This window comes from Pongo pygmaeus, chromosome 8 (genome assembly GCF_028885625.2).
Source record: "Pongo pygmaeus isolate AG05252 chromosome 8, NHGRI_mPonPyg2-v2.0_pri, whole genome shotgun sequence".
NCBI lineage: Eukaryota > Metazoa > Chordata > Mammalia > Primates > Hominidae > Pongo > Pongo pygmaeus.
This window is the reverse complement of record NC_072381.2, coordinates 92,280,604-92,301,404: the sequence shown is the minus strand read 5'-3', so window position 1 is coordinate 92,301,404 and position 20,801 is coordinate 92,280,604. Positions and strand designations below refer to the sequence as shown.

The following is a 20,801-nucleotide window of genomic DNA, read 5'->3' as shown; positions in this document are numbered from 1 at the left end:
GTTTGCTCTAATATAGTTTTCTGTTCCTTTTGTCCTTATGGATTTATATCTTTTTTCGTTTTTACTAACATTTTGATGGGCATTTAGCAGGAAGCAGAGATAAACAGGCCTATTCCATTGGCCATCTGTAACCCCCAAATCTGTATTGCTCTTTAAAATAATATTTAAAAGGAGTTTATAAAATGGTATCTCATATTTCCTATTGTGACATCCAACCTCTAGAAATAATTGTTTCTATTACTTTGCTTCCTTTTTGTTAACCAGTTTCTGTCAAGTGACCCATAAGCATCGAAAGCTAGCATTAAGTGTACTTGTTACATTATTTTATTATTCAAAATAGACTGAGATTATTGTCTGTAATATGAGACCTGGTAAGGTTTTGAATTTAAGATGATACTCTCTTTCCTGAGGTATAATCTTTTTTAAGCTTTTGACTTTATCTTTGGGTTTATAAACCATATGTTGGTATTAGGAGATGGTGCCCTTTTATGTAAATATATTTTACTTCAAAGCTTTATTAATTTTCTTTTTGAGACAGTGTCTCACTCTGGCACCCCGGCTGGAGTGCAGTGACACAATCAGCTCACTGCAGCCTCAACCTCCTGGGCTCAAGTCATTCTCCTGCCTCATCCTCCCAAGTAGCTGAGAATACAGGCACACACCACTGTGCCTGGTTATTTTTTTTTTTTTTTTGTAGATATGAGGTCTCGTTTTGTTGCCTAGGCTAGTGCTGGAATTATAGGCATGAGCCACCATGCCCGGCCTGAAACTTTAATTGAATACTTTTAAGCTAATGTAATGGCAAAAGAGTCCTAGTTTTTGTTTGTTTTATTTTATTGCTGTTTCAGTTGATAACTGCTTTCTTTGTACCTATGTTTGATTATTTACAGATGTAGCACCATTTCTTACAGATAGAATAAAGTATGATTAAAAGGTTGGAGGGTGTGGAGGGATGCCTGGTCCTAAGTAAGTCCTTGGGACTATTGAGAGTAGTGGATTGTTTTGTTCTATAAGAATTGTTTCTTTATAGAATTAAGCCCGTTAGTTGGCTCAAGGTATCAGCTCTCCAGCTTGACAGCTGGAGAGCACCTATGATTTTTATCCTGGGGTCCAGGGATAGCTTTAAGGAGTTAACGATTGTCCTGAGATTTAAGTGGGGAGGGATGGAACAGGCTTAGTTTTCATCAGATACTCAATACTGTAGGGCTTATATGATCCTGAAAAGGGTTGAGAGCCTACTTCTTATAGATTATCACAGGAAATAAAAGAAAATGTTACTGATGAAATTAAATATGATCAAACTAAAATATACTACCTTTCTGACTACCATTAGATTCCATATTCTTTCACATATAAGTACAAATTACTATGAATGAGGCACTAAATGAACAGCCCTCTTTGTTCTTTAATACAAGACATTATCTCTAGCTTCCTGATTATGCTACCAGGAAATGTGTACCATTTACACATATATAACTATAAAAGCTGTTACTTATGAGGGTAATGTTTTGGCCCCAGAGAGATCATGACATTTTTATAAATCAGCTTGTAAAAATGATAACTCAGTAGTTACCTTTGTTTTCAGTTTGAAGCTGAAACTTCAAGCTTATACTTAATTTATGATAATCAATTATTTGTTGGCAACTAAAAATAGTAGATACATATATAAAAGGAGAAACACCTTTTATAGTTATAGGCCTAAGACTTAACTTTTAGTTAGAAAAGATGGAATAAGCTTTATATTATATGTATATATTATACTACTGTAAAAAATACAACAATTAAAAAGCTAGAAAAGAAAGAAAAAATGGGAGGAGGTAGGGAAGGTTCATTATGAATTCTTTGTTTCCAAGTTTATAAGTACTTTAATCCTTTTATTTATAGTGAGCTGGACTGAATTTACACAATCTCTCTCAGCTTTAGAATTTTGTGATTCTGTTTTGAAGTGGTTAAACTGAAACTGCTTCTCTGTTCCAGGCACACCATTGAGTTCTTTGGGATGCCCAAAAGTGTCTGGTTGGGAAACATGAAATAGAAGATGAGACCCTGCCTCAGCAAGCGTACCTGAGAATACTTTTAAAGGAACCTGTTGATAAATGCAAAACAGTAGCTGTTGCAGGTATGTATTGACAGAGAACTTGGATTGAACCTGATGTGGCCCACACTGCTCTACTCAGTCAAGTGGAGTCATTCTCTGGGAATGAGCTCTTCTTTTGAATCCCACTGTTCATAGGACAGAACTCTCAGGCCTGAAATACCTGGTGTCTGTCTTTCAGTAACCTTGACTGTGTGGTGGGATATCACTCGTCACTCTTTGATGAACTCTGATTCAGACCCTTGAGTGTCCTTCCCAATGCCTCAAGGACATTAGACTCTTGTCACATGAAAGTGATAGCAAATTTCTAGCTAAAGACCTCATTGCCTTCTTTCCTGGGAGTAGAGCAGTCAATGTCAAAGCTCAGCAAATGTGTCTCATAAACCAGCTGTTACTGGCTTTACTTTTCCCTGAACATCATCAAGGCCATTTCTGATTCGATGTGGTTGTATCAGATTGACCAGTTCCCTCTTAGTCATTTACTTTGACCTGCTTGTCTCTTTGACCCCCATTAAATATTTACCTCATTTTCTTGTTTTTTTAACCTTTAATTTTTATCTCCTCAACAATGTATCATCAAGATCAGCGGCACCCATTATTTCATATCCTGTGACCTTTGGTGGATGTCTGGCTTTGGATGCACTGGCTCTCTTTGTAAGGCACAGCCTATGTTATTGTCATATGTCACCGTGATCCTTTAGGATTTTTGTAGTCTTTTTTTTTTTCCATCTACCAATGAAGAACACTACAAATGTACCTTGTGCTGAGTATTTTATGTGTCTTTGTCACACCATCATGAAAGCATTAAGCAAGTCCCATTTTGCAGATGAGGAAATAAGGTTCCAAGTGGTTAAACAACTGGCCTGCTATTCCCAGAGAGTAAGTGGCAGGAATGGGATTCAGCACTGAGTCTGTCTTAAATAGTGTACCATAGAAATAGTATGCCCTGCTGTATTCCCTTTTTGAAGCAGAGTTTTTAAAATATTCTTATTCAGCTGGGCATGGTGGCTCACGCCTGTAATCCCAACACTTTGGGAGGCCAGGGCGGGCAGATCACCTGAGGTCAGGAGTATGAGACCAGCCTGGCCAACATGGTGAAACCCCCTCTCTACTAAAAATACAAAAGTTAGCCGGGCATGGTGGTGGGTGCCTGTAGTCCCAGCTACTTGGGAGGCTGAGGCAGGAGAATCACTTGAACCTGGGAGGCGGAGGTTGCAGTGAGCTGAGATCTTGCCACTGCACTCCAGCCTGGGCAACGAGAGTGAAACTCTGTCTAAAAAAAAATTCTCATTCTTGTGGAATTTTAGTCTTCTCTACTTTTTTCAGCTTTTGCTACTTTCCCCCCATTTCGTGGCATTTTATTTGGTTTATAATTATAACACTTAATTTGAACCATTAAAATTAAGTATTTTCAACTTTTATTATTTTTATAATATCACTGAGAATATATTATTGGTATGAGACATTATTAAAATATGCCCTCTTTCCCACATAGGCTCTGATGTCTTCATTGATTCTGTGTTTTCTGAGTTGATTATGAGTCTAGCATGGGAGACAGGAATGGACTTTTATATCTCTAATATGGTCCTACTAGTACAGAGTTATTGAAGATGACATAGAAGAATGAAAAGATTTTTCCAGAAATATTCTTCCACAGTTCACAAAGTTGTTTTGGAACCTGAATTCTTTAAAATATAGAACATCTATTCAAGTACTTAGTTTTGGCTCAGTGACCACTTTCAATGTGTATAGCCAGGAAGTTGTCCTATATAGAAGGATATAGGTTTTAAGTTTAAGTAAGTTTAAGAATATATGGTATCTGATTTTTTTCAATAAGGGGCTAAATAATTTGAAATTTTTATATATTTAGGCTTCTAGAATGTTCTCATTAAATTAGTAGATGTACATACTGAAAATATTTTAAATCATCGTAAAAATCCTGAGAGATAGATGTGGTCAACCTCACTGAAAGAGGAATACACTGAGGTTTATAAGATTGTGAAACTTACCCAAGTTCATGTGATTACGAAATAGCAGAGCCGGCCGCGTGCGGTGGCTCATGCCTGTAATCCCAGCACTTTGGGAGCCTGAGACGGGCGGATCACGAGGTCAGGAGATTGAGACTCTCATGGCTAACACGGTGAAACCCTGTCTCTACTAAAAATACAAAAAAAAATTAGCCGGGCGTGGTGGCGGGTGCCTGTAGTCCCAGCTACTCGGGAGGCTGAGGCAGGAAAATGGCGTGAACCTGGGAGGCGGAGCTTGCGGTGAGCCGAGATTGTGCCACTGCACTCCAGCCTGGGCGACGGAGCGAGACTCCACCTCAAAAAAAAAAAAAAAAAAAAAAATAGCAGAGCCAGAATTGAACTTAAATTGTTTCTAACAATTACATTGCCTTGCTGATTATACACAGTAGTGACATTTAGATCATAAACATGTCTGAGAATTTTCTTATGTTTAGCATTCAAACAAGGGCAGTCCTAAACAGCTAAATAAGCCTCCTCCTCACAGAAGCGAAAGCTTCTAGATGGGCTTGGTGTTGTTCATCAACGAGGTTTTATCAGGATAGTGGCAATTCTGGTCAATGATGGACCGAGCCCCTCTTGAGAACTGGATGTGTCTGCTTGGGCTGCATGCCATTTCCCACCCGGTGCTTACCATGCTGCTAGCAGCAATTAGGGTCGACTCACCTTAGCAGTTGCATGAGCAGCTGTTTCTTCCAAAGCAAGTTGGGACTGGAATTTGGCCATATAATCACACAGTTAAGGACAGCTCTGGCATTTATATATGAATCTCAGAATTTTAGGTACACCATTTCTTTTCAGTAAATAAAATTTCTTTCTGCTTTTAAGTGTCTTTTCCTGATTCTACATAGAAAATTTGATGAATATTTACAGCCATAAAAAAGAATGAAATCATGTCCTTTGCAGTAACATGGATGCAACTGGAGACCATTATTCTAAGCGAACTAATACAGGAACAGAAAACCAAAAAGCACACGTTCTAACTTATACGTGGGAGCTAAACATTGAATACATAAAGATGGGAACGATAGACAGTGGGGAATGCTTGAGAGAGAGGGTTGGGGAGACATGGATTGGAAGACTAACTGTTGGGTACTGTGCTTACTACCTTGGTGGTGGGATCCTTCATACACCAAGCCTCAGCAACACACAACCTACCCATGTAGCAAACCTGCACATATATCTCCTGAACCTAAGATAAAAGTAGAAAAGAAGAAAAATGTAAAAAACATTTGCTTAAGTATGAACAAAAAGGAAAAAAGAAAATTTGGTAAATATTGAAAAGTTTAAACAAGAAAATAAACATTACCACTCAGATATAGCCATTGATAATATTTTGGTAAAGATGCTTCCAGTTTTTATTCCTATGAAGATGTATGCCTTTTTAAAAATGCAAACTTAAAATCTTAGTGTTCTATATCCATTTTTACTTAGCATAATTGCAACATTTTTCCTATGTGCTTAAATGTTCTTTTGCAACATACTTTTAGTGGCTATAAGTATTCCCTTTGGGTAATAGCATCTGAATCCATTCTATTAGTAAACCTAATCCTCATTCAATTTAGTTAAAACCTCTCTAAAAAACAAGAACATAATTGCCACTAGTTTTCATAATGATATCCTAATGATGCTTTCAGAAAAGATGAGAAAATCCAGTTTCGATCACTTCCTCTGTCACATCATGCAATGAACCTGACTTGAAGTTTCCCAGTACAAATGCTGTGCATGACTGTAGCATGGGAAAATTCTCTTTTGACTGGGAAACTTTGAAAACCCATTTTTCTTTCTTTGAGGTGGCTTGTCTGTGACAAGTAACTTCAGTGTTTTCATATTTAGATGAAACTTCTCAAATCCTGATTTGCAGGTGATTTGGCTCTCCTAGTTGGCTTTACTACTTGACTAAACTTTTTTCTTCTCCTAAATATTTCACGTGGGCCAAACCCTGGGTCAGCAGCTACACTTACGTGAGGAAACCCCAGGTGTCATGAATGAGGTTGGAGAGACATGCATAATGTAGTATTAATGTGACTTTTCCTGAAACCAAAGAGTTCTGTGCTCCTAGGTATTAAAGTTATCAAACTGAGAAGTTGATTACAACTGAAATGGGTGAACATGTAACAGAAGCACTCTACTCAGAAAAGGCTCCTATGAAGCTAGGACTATGACTTATTATTACTTCTTATTCTCTTAAAGACTATATTAAGTTAAATCACTATCATCCTCACCAAACCATTACTTTTCAGACATGGTTCCTTATTTTCCTTGGGATTCCATAGTGTCATGTGAGTAGGTAAGGGGTGAGGGAGGACAAAGCCTCCTTATTGTCAATAATTGTCCTTATTGTCCCATCAACCAGCAGCTCTGCCTTTATATGTTTTATGTATTGAACTTCCACAAATTTTTGCTGAAAGAAAGGACTACTGCTTAAGGGAGTAAAGACTGTGAAAATCACTGGGGCATTGTAGATCCTATGGGTGGATGAAAAAGAGATGGAAAATGGACATCCAGACAGTATTACTTCCAAGTTTCCATTATGCTTATAATTCTCCTGCAGTGACACAGTCCTTCTTGGGTTTGACATTTACCATAGGTCCTCTGGTTGGACTTCCCATGGATTAGCCTGCTTTTATGATAGTGGTTTCCATAGAGGCACCTCAGAAATGTTAGGGTTAGGAGAGATGAAAGAGTGATAGCCTCACAAGCATTGGTGGTAGAAAGTAACCTTTTAGTGATCAGAGCAGTGAGTAGTGGAAGGTATAACCTGTTAAAGGCCCACAGGAGACTGATTTCTATATTCTCGTTGATGTGGATTACCCAGTAGGAAGATGCTCTTTCCATCAGAGTGATGTGGTATATGAAATTCAGCCAGACAGTCTGTGAAATCTTCATTATCTATTTCTAGACTCATTTAAAACCTTTTTCGGTGGGCTCTCTTAAATTGAAGATTTATATTGGTGAATCACAGAACCAGCTACTCCCGAATAAAAAATTTTAGTGGTTTTTGTTCCACAGCTCAGTTGACTGACTAGAGAATTTTCTCCAAAGATGTTTTTAACCAGCAAAGAATGAGGAACTAACTAAAGAGTTTGCAATGGCTAATTTACAATTGGTGCCCAGAATCCTTAACCACAGGTAAAAATCTTAGCTTTATTTACCAGATAGTTGGTGCAGGGATATCAATGTATGAAGACCTTAATGTTAATATATATTTAGTTATTCAGAGAATGAGCTTAGTCTTGAGGTGAAAACTGGAGAGAAAATTCTTGCTTTCTCCATCAGGAAAGGGGTAAATTTTGACCAATTTGCAAACATAACAGGATATATTGGTGTCAAATAGGGCCTGAGCTGTTTGTATATGAACTGTGTATATGGCTACAACTGTTGGGGTGACATTCAACAAGATTTGAGTGAATGATACCCCTAGAATTGTGCAGTGCTGCAGCCCTGGGTATAGCCATTCATTCTGTTAGTCATTTATCTAGTGAATATCTCTACCTCATGCCTGGCACTTTCCTAGATACTAGAACACAATAGTGAGCAGGGCAAACAAACAAGATCATTTCTCTCATGGAACTTACAGTCCAAAAGGGGTTGGGCAGGGTCTTCAGGGAGACAAGTAATAAAGAGGGAGGTAAACAATATTTCAAATATGCTAGAAAGAAAATAGAGCAAGAGTGTTTTTGGGTAGGAAAGACTATTTTAGATCAAGTCTAAAATGCATGACCTATGTTCTTGTTGGCTGTTTACTTCTTGTACTGCATATAAGTTGGTGAATTTTTATATTCACCAACTCTCATTAAATAATTCAGAGAAAAGGTAAGATTTCCTCCATCAAAATTGTGTTTTCTATAGCAATTAAGCTTTATCAAGTGCCACATTTCAGTGGTAAAAACTGAGACAGCTTCATTTCTTAGGTAGTTTGTTAAAGTAGAATTGTAAAATAATAATAAATTGCTGGACTATAGCATATAAAAAGAAGTTTCCAGTTCCGGGGAAAACTGATATACTGCTCATAAAAGTTGAAGAGAGAGAAGTTGGACTGATTACCTTAAGCATCTTAGACTCATTGTGACCCATGTTGAATGGATCACTAAGCCTCACTGATTTTTTTCCCCCATTTTTTCCCCTTTATATATATAATGTCCTTTTTCTCTGTTTCTTTTTGTCCCTTGTCGCTACTCTATCACCACTCTAGTGAGGTCCTTTTTACCACAGGCTAGTCTGTTTTAATAGCTTTTCCGTTGGTATCTCTGCATCTGGTCTAGCTGATTAGTTAGTTTTTCTGATGCTACATTCATAGTTCTATTCCCTTCTTAAAAGCCTTTACTTTACCCTCCACTCACTTGAGAGTGATAAAGGCCAGACTCTTTAGCTCGACATGTGAGGCCCCCCATGATCTGTCCCCATTGTGTATTTCTAACCATATCCCTGCTTTTACCCTGTGCAAACTTTAGGCTCTACCCAGACTTTCTGTTCCCCTTTCTGTTGTGCTTTTGCTCAAGCTGCTATCTGGAAAACTCATTTCTTTCTTTCTTTCTTTTTTTTTTTTGCCTATGTAAATTAATGTTCAAAGTCTAGTTTGAATAGATCATCTCTTTTTTCTTTCTGGCTGCTTTAAAGATTTTGCTTTGTTTTTAGGAGTCTGTGATTTGTTTATATCTAAGTGGGGAAACTCCTTCTCTCCCAGCTTTTCCCTCCCTCCTTTTCGCCCTTTCTCCCTTCCTTCCTCCCTCCCTCCCTCCCTCCCCTCCCCTCCCCCACTCCCCTCCCCCCCTCCTCCCCTCCCCTCCCCTGCCCTTCCTTCCTTCCTTCCTTCCTTCCTTCCTTCCTTCCTTCTTCCTTCCTTCCTTCTCCCTCTGTCTCTCCCTGAGAATCTTTGGGTTTTCTGGGCCTAAATATTGCTATTAGGAATATTTTATCATTATTTCTTAGAATAATGCTTCTTCCCCATTTTCTTTATTATTTCTTTCTGGAAATCGAAGAACACATGTTGGACTTTCTCACTCATCTTCCACATCCTTCTTTCATATTTTTGATATCATCATCTTTATGTTACAATTCTGGACGGTTTCTTTGGATTTGTCACTTGGTTCGCCAGTTCTTTCTTCAGCTATTTCTAATCTGCTGTTTAAGCCGTCCTTGATGACAGGGATTTTTATATTTTTAAATTTTATTTTATTTTATTTTTTATCCTACAGTTTTATCCCCAGAGCCTAGACCAAGGTGTAATACTTAGTACATAGGTGCTTAATAAATATACGTTGAATGAATTCACATGAGTTTTTTATCTTTTAATTTTTAAATACCATTTTTGGTCACTTTTCAAGTCAACATGGTAGTTTTTTCAGATAAAATTTTACTCCCTTTTAAATTTCTCTTATTTATTGAAATATATTAAATATACTTATTTTATGCTGATAATTCTAGTATTTGAAATATTTTCAGATCTGATTCATTTGCCTGTTTCTGTTGGCTCTCACTGATGGTCTCTTATTTCCTTGTATTTCTATGATTTATTGACTATGAACTCATATTCCTTGGAAGTTTTATCTGTGTGAGCTGTTCAAGGCCTAGATTGAAGGTAGATTTTTCCAGAGAGTATTTATATTTGCTTCTCCCAAGTGTCTGTAGCCGCTATCAATCTAGACACTCTTTACATTATATTCTCTGCCTGAGGTTTTTTGAAGAATATAGCATAAATTTAGACCACAAAACAACATAAATACTGGTTGTTGGTTATGAATTTTCAAGGGAGATTTTCCACCCCCTTAAGATGCTACGGTTAAAAAAGCAGTTCCTCTTTTGGTGTAGCAAGTTTATTTCTAATTTGCCCATATAATGAGGGTATAGTTTTGTGAAGTTCCAGTTTTACGCAGGGGTCTGTTAAACTCACCAGCTTGAGTGGTCCTGGTTTTGTCTTTTCTCTCTCTTGCTCTGTGCAGTCATTATAATGGAAGTTCAGTATTACTAGGGTTGTGGCCCTGGTGCTTTTCTACCTCCCAGCATTCTCACTCTTACTTTGTTTTGGCTTCTGTGAATTTCATACTTTATTGTCACCTCATTGGTGCATTTACAGAGATTTTACACTTTATTATGCTTCACTTATTTTCATTAAGAGAGACCAGTTTAAGGTATCTAGTGTATCATTCTTCAAAAATAGACCTATTTTGTTGTTTTGTTTTTAGTATGTGCTTCTATAGATGAGGTGGAAACTCATTTATGACAGAACTCAAAAAATTATTAAAAACTTAGGTACAGCTCAGCCTCCTCTTTTAATTTAAATGTCTGCTATACACAGTCAGATTAGGTGAAGAGTGAGGTGGAGAATAACCCCTTGTAATGTGCTCTCTAAGTTGGCTGAGACTTTGATGTCTTGGAGATATTATTTATCGAAATGAGATTTATTTTTGTCCATTTGATTTTCTAGCATTTTACTATATGTATTTATAGATTAATTTTATAATATTTTACTATATGTACTATATATATTTTACCCTTCTAAGTAGGATTTGATTCCTAAGTAATGCTCTATAACTGAGAAATAACAAATAATAAGGAAATATTATTTGTTACATGATATCTGCCATGGGTCCATTTAATGATACCCTGAGAGAGACTCTGTAGTACCTTAGTCCTTTTACTCAATGTTATTTCATTTGATTCTGAATGAGTGTAATATTATTTGTAAGAGCAAATAGTTGCAATTAGTAGAATATGTTAGTGATTTCAAAAAAAGAAACTAGTCTCAAGAAGATATTTTTAATGTTATGGCTTAAACGTGCAGTGTGCAGATCTGCAGTTCAGCTGACTCTATAATTCTTCAGCACTAAATAGGGGTATATCTAGTGAGAAGCATTGCCATTTGATAGAAATATGTAACACATATGTGTGCCACTCACCTGAATGAATCACATACTGTTATGAACTTTAATATTTTTTCTTCAGAATCCCATGTTTTATTAATTCTGCAGAGGAGGGTCTGCTGCTCGTGTTACTGATATAATGCAAGTAGTCTTCTGACCAAGCCCTCAGTCTGCATTGCCACATTAGAACATAATTTCCGTGAACCAGGAATATATTTTGTGTGACTTACACTGATGAATAATTTTTAGCATGTATTATGGTATTAAGGAAATATTAAATGGAATAAACATTGATTTAAATTGGTAGAATGCTCAAGTTTTAATGATCAGAGTAGGGATAATGGTTGCCTGGTACAGTTATGTGTTTTGAGGTTTTTGAAAGTTAGTAGTGTGTTTTAAATCTCTGCCATGAGAGGAATAAGCAACATAACACGGTAAACATGCCAACTGGATTCATAGCATCACTTGTAGCCACATGCTAACATAAGACTACATTATGATTAGAAATTTTAAAATTAGCATTTGGAGGGCTTAGAAAGCTATATTTATTATGATTGTTAAGTAGCTGTGTTTGGAAGTTTTAATTTTTTAAAATGTGTAAGCTTGACAGATCTCCACATTTAGCCATTAACAATCATTTTTTTAATAATTATAATGTTTACTTCATATTGGAAATAGTTTCTAAGAAGGAAAATAGTTTGCATCTCATGTTATAAATATTTTCAGACTTTAAAATTACTTAATCCAAAGCATCCACTATTTGTTATTTTTTGTTCAAATTTTAGAACGTAAATATAAATTCTCCTAGAGTTTTCTTTTTCTTTTAACAGTTGTTTGTATTTTTAATGCAATGAGTACATTTCTGAATATTATATCAATGATATTTTTAATAAATTGAATAAATTTAAGTTGATAAGGAAAGTTTACTAATTTAAAAGGTTTATTAGGAAATTATTAAAATGAAGAAAGCTTTCTTGATGTGGATAAGTCTTTTTCTCTTTTTTATACTGGGTTTTTTAATCTTAGGTCACTTGATAATTTTTTTATATCACATTTAAAAATGTGTTGGATATTTTTATATTAACTTCCTATATTTATTTCTTCCTGAACTACTTTGGGAAAGAAACCATAATTGAAATACAAATTAGGTAACTAATAGCTTATTTATGGAATCTTTTTCTTCTAAAATGTTTGCTGGGAAAATATTAATTATTAATATACTCACTTATAGACTCCCATACAGTCAGAAAAGCAGTTGTCAAGAAAAATATTTGAAGGCATGATTATTGTCCCAGCATTCTCACATTCTATTCCCTTTCCCTCTGTTAAAGTGAATAAATCAAAGAAAAATAAAACTGACTTTGTTGTCTGTTTCAGTTACTGGGCCCAGTTAGGGGTGGCTAACCAGGGGTGAAGGGCACATAAATAACATCCACTTGTAATCCTTAATCTGCTTTCATACTCACTCCTCTCTTCAACTTTGTTTCCTGTAAAGTATAAATTTCTTAGTCTCATCACATAGAATAACCCAGAATGATATGATTTCACTACCATGGATTTATAGAAATTATTTCTTCTTTCATATTTTTGTTGCTGAATCAACTGTCTTGTGTCACCTCTGACACTTATTCTCATTATTAAAAACAAATTCTATTAATGGTTTCATAGAGTCTCTTCTCTAAAGATAATATTAACTAAGTGCCTTTTATATTCTAAGGTCTTTATTTACATGATCTTGAATGAAGCCCTGGAATCTTGCAGGGACCTTCATTATCTTACTTAATTCTGTGGATTTTTAGTGACACTTTCATTTTCTAGGCCCTCCTTTAGACATTTTAGTCAGTGAGCAAAATTGACAAGTAGAAAAAAAAAGAACAACCAACACGTGTATTATGGAGCTAATAGTCTAGTGGGAGAAAGATGACAAACTAGATGAATAAGGAAAACACATGTATGCTAAGTGGTGATCAGGGTTATCACTGATAACCTGTTGGATCAGAGGCTATGGCAAAAAATAAAGCAGAGAAGTGGATGGGGAGTATAAGTCTAATTGGGGCGTGTGTATGTGTGTGTGTGTACACATACACACACGCACACACTATTTGTAGAGAAGCCAGGAAGGCCTCATTGAGAAGGCAACATTGAAGTAAGGACATGAAGAAAGTGGAGGGGTGAGCCTGCTCTATCGGGGCAAGACCATCCTAGGAAAGAGTAGTTCAGGGTTAAGTACAGAGCCCTTGATACTTTTTTTATTTTGCAGGAAACTGGAGCTCAGCCTTGTCTAAGACTACATAGTTCATAAGCACTGGACCTCTTGTTCAGACTCAGATCTGTCATAATCAAAGCCCTGCACTCCCTCCACTACGCCAGGTTACTCTAAAAGGAAATCATTGTTCATCTTAGGAAGCTTTCCAGCTCCTAGCAGAATGTGTTATACATTGTGAACACAGGATTTAACCATATCTGTTCTCAAGCAAAAATAATAGATAGGCGGGTAGGTAGAAGGATTAGTTTTCTGTGCTCAACTAACGGAACCTCAAAATTATTACCTGGTTTTCCAGAGCTCTTAAGTTTAAGAAATAAATTTTAGGAGCTACACTTTCTGCTTTTTATTTTCTCTCTTTTTAAAACATATTGCTTGCTTTAAAAATTCCTCTGTTCTCATTTTATATGTGAGATTTAAAGACCTAAAAAAATTTCAGTAGGTATGTAGTGGTATGTCATGTTGTCTTAATTTGCATTTCCCTGATGATATATTATGTGGAGCCCTTTTCATATGCTTATTTTTATCCATAAGTCTTCTTTGGTGATTTCTCCGTTAAGGTCTTCAGCCCATTTTTAAATCAAGGTAATTGTTTTCTTATTGTTAAGTTTTAAGAGTTCTTTGAATATTTTGGATAACAAGTCTTTATCAGTGTGCCTTTTGCAAATATTTTCTCCTAGTGTGTATATGTCTTTTCATTCTTTTTTTTTTTTTTTTTTTTTTTTTGGCGGAGTTTCACTCTTGTTGCTCAGGCTGGAGTACAATGGCACCATGTTGGTTCACCGCAATCTCTGCCTCCTGGGTTCAAGCGATTCTCCTGCCTCAGCTTCCTGAGTAGCTGAGATTACAGGCATGCGCCACCACGCCCGGCTAATTTTATATTTTTAGTAGAGATGGGGTTTCTCCATGGTGGTCAGGCTGGTCTCAAACTCCCGACCTCAGGTGATTCACCCACCTCAGCCTCCCAAAGTGCTGGGATTACAGGAGTGAGCCACCATGCCTGGCCTGTCTTTCATTCTTTTTTTTTTTTTTTTTTTTTATTATACTTTAAGTTTTAGGGTACATATGCACAATGTGCAGGTTAGTTGCATATGTATACATGTGCCATGCTGGTGTGCTGCACCCATTAACTCGTCATTTAGCATTAGGTATATCTCCTAATGCTATCCCTCCCCCCTCCCCCGACCCCACAATAGTCCCCAGAGTGTGATGTTCCCCTTCCTGTGTCCATGTGTTCTCATTGTTCAATTCCCATCTATGAGTGAGGACTTGCGGTGTTTGGTTTTTTGTCCTTGCGATAGTTTACTGAGAATGATGATTTCCAATTTCATCCATGTCCCTACAAAGGACATGAACTCATCCTTTTTTATGGCTGCATAGTATTCTGTGATGTATATATGCCACATTTTCTTAATCCAGTCTATCATTGTTGGACATTTGGGTTGGTTCCAAGTCTTTGCTATTGTGAATAGTGCCGCAATAAACATACGTGTGCATGTATCTTTATAGCAGCATGATTTATAGTCCTTTGGGTATATACCCAGTAATGGGATGGCTGGGTCAAATGGTATTTCTAGTTCTAGATCCCTGAGGAATCGCCACACTGACTTCCACAATGGTTGAACCAGTTTACAGTCCCAACACCAGTGTAGAAGTGTTCCTATTTCTCCACATCCTCTCCAGCACCTGTTGTTTCCTGACTTTTTAATGATTGTCTTTCATTCTTATTTCCCTTTTTCACAATCATTCTCTAGTGTGCAATAGAGTTTTCCAGAGGCTGTATATGGTATCACGATAGATTGACTGCAGACATTAATAAGGGAATTCATGATTTTCTCTTAAGCCAGATATTAAAGAAAAATGTTAAAAAATATACTCTTGTTATATTGTTTTAGAAGATAAATTTTTCATTAATCTTTTTTTGAGACAAGGTCTTGCTCTGTTGCCTAGGCTCAAGTGCAGTGGAGCCATCACAGCTCACTACAGCCTCCATCCACCTTTTGGGCCCAAGTGATCCTCCTGCCTCAGCTTCCCAAATAGCTGAGTATACAGTGGTGGGGACAAAAGTAGGCTCAGGAGAAAATGAAAGAGAAAGAATTTGTTTCACAGTTTGGATTCCTGAGACTGTGAATTGATCCATCCCATCTTTTCATTTTGAGGGAGTCACTACAGTTCCTGACTAGCCTTCAGATTACTTTGCACTGGAGCCTATCCCAGCTTTTGCACCACCATGCCCAGCTATTTTTTTTTTTTTTTTGGTAGAGATGAGGTCTCCCTATGGTGCCCAGGATGGTCTTGAACTCATGGGCTCAAGCTATCCTCTCTGCTTGGCTCCTAAAATGTTAGCATTACAGGCGTGAGCCACTGCTCTGGCAAATTATTTTTTATGTTGATGTGTGAATGGGTTTATTGTTGCTTTTAGATGAATTAACAAATATTTTTAAATGTTCTCAGTTTTCCAATACAGTAGTTATCTGTAGACATAACCTTTTTAAATAAGAACTTTTTGAGTTCCTTAATAATTTTTTAAAGTGTAAAGGGGTCTTAGGACTAAAACATTTGGAACCACTGATCTAGAGAGTGAATGATGATAGGGAAGAGGTCTGAGAATCCAATGAACCCTTGGGGACTTACAGAAATAAGGAAGAGTCCTCAAAAGAGAATGAGAAAGAAAGGGGACAAAGTACTGTGTGGTGTTCTGGAGGCTGAGTGCAGAAAGTGTTTCAAGAAGCAGCAGGAGGTCATCTGTGCTGCATGCTGCTGACAGGTCTTGTTAAATCACAGCTGAGAACTGACGACTGGCTAAAGACAATGCCTGAGAACTGACCACTACCTACAGCAGTGTTGGAAGTCATTGTGGATTTTGAAATGGATAGTTTCAAGTATACAGTGGTGGGGACAAAAAGTAGGCTCAGGAGAAAATGGAGGAGAAAGAATTTGTTTCACAGTTTGGATTCCTGAGACTATGAATTAATCCATCCCATCTCTTCATTTTGAGGGAGTCACTACAGTTCCTGACTAGCCTTCAGATTACTTTGCGCTGGAACCTATCCCAGTTGAACCAGCTGTGGAATTTGGGGGTGAAGGGTGTGAGGAAATGGTATAGGACAAGTTGCCTAGTCTCCTTTGCTGTACATGGGATTATTTTCTTTAAAATGACTATGGACAAGAGATCTATTGTACTTCATGATGACTCTAGTAAATAACCATGTATTATATGCTTGAAAATTGATAAAAGAGTAGATTTGAAGTATTCTTACCACAAAACATGATGTGTGAGGTAATGCATATGTTAATTAGTTCCATTTAGCTATTCTACAATGTATATGTATTTCAAAACATGTTATACATGATAAACATGTACAATTTTTATTTATCAATTAAGAATAATTTAAAAAGAAGCAGAAATAGTATGGGTTATATTTTTGAGCTAAGAAATATGTTTACATTGAGGTAGTTAATAAAATAATTTTTTTCTTAAAATTATTGTTTCCTTCAGAAGGAATAACTGACTTTATTTTGTTTACTTCTTACATAATATTTATCAATATTAAGTGTTATAATTTTAAAGAGGAAAGAAATGATACATTTTCCCCAAGTGAGGTTTTTACCAATTTATATTCAAGAACATTTATTTATACTTTAAGGTAATTATTTATGTATATCTCTTCCACCAGACTTAGAAGTCCTTAACAGCAGGGTGTAAAATTTAATTTTCATTTCTCTAGTGACTATCATCTTACCTGGATTATAGTAGGAATTTAGTAAGTATTTTAGAATGAATAAGCCATTAGAAAATTTGGATTTGTGTTTTATAGTTTATTTTCTTTTTGAGTCTCTTTCCCTTGAATTGTTAAAAGTAACCTTTAAATTGTTAACGTGATAAGTAAAATTAAATAAAATCTAAATGGCAGATTGCTTTTAATTCTCCTTAGTTGGAACAAATGTTCAAAGACTATTTAGATAGGAAGCAGACAATAGTTTGTTTTCCTTTGCTTTGATTGGGTGTATATTTCAAAAATGACATGTGTAAATTAAACACACACACCTTCTATTTTTGAGGCTTTAGAAGTTGTTCCCCAAGATAAGAAAGAAACACTTTTGGCCTGTGAGAGACCATATCTCCTCCAGAACTCATTCAAATAAATTATTTTGTGATTTATTTTAAAATTTAGGTATAATTTATACAATGTACAATGTACAAATTTGAAGTGAATAGTGAACCAACATCTCTATCATCCCAAAAAGTTCTCTTGTGTCCACTTTCAGTCAGGTGTGCCATCCCAGAGGCAAACACGTGTGTGAGTGTGATTCTATCAGTAGATTTTGCCTCTTTCAGAACTTCAGATACGTAGTTATACTGAGTGTGCTTATGCTCCTGGTGTCTTTTGCTCCACTTGCTGGTGTTTTATAGATTCATACTCTTACTGCATGTATCATGCTATTGAGTAGTATTCTATTGTATGAAGTTATTCACCTATTGATAGACATTTGGATGGTCTACAGTTTTTGGCTATTATGAATATAACTACTGTGAACATTATTGTACGTCTTTTGTGTATCGGAGGAAACCGGCCCCTGATATTCGATGTGGGTCCTTTTGTATTTTCCCTAAGTGTTGGCCGGTCTGAGAAATAAAGGGAAAGAATACAAAAGGGAGAAATTTTAAAGCTGGGTGTCTGAGGGAGACATCACATGTCGGCAGGTTCTGTGATGCCCACCAAGCCGCAAAACCAGCAAGTTTTTATTAGTGATTTTCAAAAGGGGAGGGAGTGTATGAATACGGTGTGGGTCACAGAGATCACATGCTTCACAAGGTAATAAAATATCACAAGGCAAATGGAGGCAGGGCGAGATCACAGGACTGGGGCAAAATTAAAATTGCTAATGAAGTTTCGGGCACACATTGTCATTGATAACATCTTACCAGGAGACAGGGTTTGAGAGCAGACAACCGGTCTGATCAAAATTTATTAGGTGGGAATTTCCTCATCCTAATAAGCCTGGGAGCACTAGGGGAGACGGGGCCTTATCTCATCCCTTGTCTACAACCGTAAAAGACAGACGTTCCCAAAGCGGCCATTTCAGAGGCCTCCCCTTAGGAACGCATTCTCTTTCTCAGGGGTGTTCCTTGCTGAGAAAAATAATTCAGTGATATTTCTCCTGTTTGCTTTTGAAAGAAGAGAAATATGGCTCTGTTCCACCTGGCCCACAGGCAGGCAGACTTTAAGGTTATCTCCTTTGTTCCCTGAACATTGCTGTTATCCTGTTCTTTTTTCAAGGTGCCCAGATTTCATATTGTTTAAACAATTTATGCGGTTAACACAATCATCACAGGGTCCTGAGGTGACATTCATCCTCAGTTTATGAAGATGACGGGATTAAGAGATTAAAGTAAAGACAGGCATAGGAAATTACTAGAGTATTGATTGGGGAAGTGATAAGTGTCCATGAAATCTTCACAATTTATGTTCAGAGATTGCAGTAAAGACAGGCATAAGAAATTATAAAAGTATTAATTTGGGGAACTAATAAATGTCCATGAAATCTTCATAATTTATGTTCTTCTGCCATGGCTTCAGCCAGTCCCTCCATTTGGGGTCCCTGACTTCTCTCAACATTTGTGGACACAAGTTCGCAAGTTTTCATGTCTTTTGAGTGTGTTCTTAGAAGTATATTATTGGGTAAGTGTGTATTTCATTTTCTAGGCCCTCCTTTACACATTTTAGGCAGTGAGCAAAATTGACAAGTAGAAAAAAAAGAACAACCAACACGTGTATTATGGAGCTAATAGTCTAGTGGGAGAAAGATGACAAACTAGGTGAATAAGGAAAATACATGTATGCTAAGTGGTGATCAGGGTTTATCACTTATAAAAAATTTACTTAAAAATTGTCAAACATTTTTCTAAAGGGCTTTGTAATTCAGTATGCCCATCAGCAACTTATGAGATGCTCTAAAGTACTCCAAGTCTTTGCCAACTCTTGCTTTTTTCAGTCTTTTTAAAATTAGCATTCCAGTGCGGGTAAAGTGGTATCTTGTAGATTCCTGTTGTTTCCTTGGTAACTAATGATGTTGAAAATTTTTTCATGTGCTTATTGACCATTCATATGTCTTCTTTTATGAAGTATCTTGTCAAATCTTTTACTGTTTTAACAATTGGGTTGTGTGACTTTTCAAAAATTAAATTATGGTAGTTCTTTATATATTCTGGATAAATGTCTTTGGTCAGATACATGTATGGTGAATTTTTTCCAGTTGGTGGTTGCCTTTTCGTTTTCTTAACTGTGTCTTTCAAAAAGCAGTTTTGATATTAATGAAGTCCAACTAGCTAGTTTTTCTTTTACTGGTAGTATTTTGTCTACCTCATCATTGCGAAGCCATTGTTCTATGTTTTCCTATAAATACTTTATAGTTTTAGCTTTTATGATTAGTTGTGTGACCTCTCTCAAAGTATTTTTTTTAATAAATGGGGTCTTCCTGTGTTGCCCAGGATGGATATGAACTCCTGGGCTCAAGTGATCCTCTTACCTCGGCCTCTTGAGTAGTTGTGATTACTCTTGAGAGTGCACGCAACCACTCTCAGCTCTAAGTAATTTTTGTTATTAGTGTGAGGTAGGAGTCAGGATTCATTTTTCTTTCCCTATGAATATTTATTTGTTTCTGCTCAATTTGTTGAAAAAATTATCCTTATACCCACTGAATTACTTTGACATCTTGGTCAGAAACTCTGTTGGTCGTATATGTGTGTGTCTATTTGTGACCTCTGTTTTGATCCATTGTTCTATTCATCTGTCCTTATGCCAGCACTGTATTTTGTTGAGGATTTCTACATGTATGTTTTATGAGTGATATAAGTCTGTAGTCTTATTATGTTTGTCTGGCTTTTGTATTGAGTTTCTACTGGTATATCCTTTTATTACATGTTTATCTGTGACTTTGTATTTAAAATGCATCTATTTAGGTAGCATATAGTTCAGTATCATTTTTTAATGTATTCTGGTGATTTCTGCCTTTTAATTAAATGTTTAGTCTGTTTACATTTACTGTAATTATTGACGTTAGTTTTAGATCTACCATTTTAAAACTTGTTTCCTATGTGTCTTATCCTTTAGACTTTTAAAAAATTCTATATCTCTTTTTCTTCTTTGTGTTTATTGAATATTTTTAGTATAACATTTAAATTTCTCTCAGGTTTTCTTTGCACTACTGTTTTGTAGTTACTCTGCAGATTACAATATTTACCCTTAGTAAAAAATTTTCCTTGAATTAATATGGTATTGCTTCATGTAAAATATAAAAAACCTACAATAATATGGTTTCATTTGCCTCTCCCCATCTGTTGTGCTATTGTCTTTGTACATTTTATATCTATATATATTACAAACAATATAATACAATATTATACTTTTAATATAGTATGTATTAGTCATATATGTTTTAAATAAATTAAGAAAAAAAGTCTTTTATGTTAACATACAAATGCATTATTTCCAAGGTTCCTCATTCCTTTCTATGGGTTTAAATTTATATCTGGTATCATTTTGCTTTAGCTT

The 20,801-nt window shown here is 36.1% G+C and overlaps 1 protein-coding gene across 18 annotated transcripts in view; it reads left to right on the top strand.

Annotated features, from left to right (window-relative positions):
* SGMS1 (sphingomyelin synthase 1) overlaps positions 1–20,801 on the top strand; it is a 323,691-nt gene that overhangs the window by 165,041 nt on the left and 137,849 nt on the right. For all 18 annotated transcript variants that reach the window (XM_054437158.2, XM_054437161.1, XM_054437165.1 and 15 more), the window contains one exon: positions 1,978–2,119. The gene's annotated coding sequence lies outside the window, so the exon portion shown is untranslated. The remainder of the gene's footprint in view (positions 1–1,977; positions 2,120–20,801) is intronic.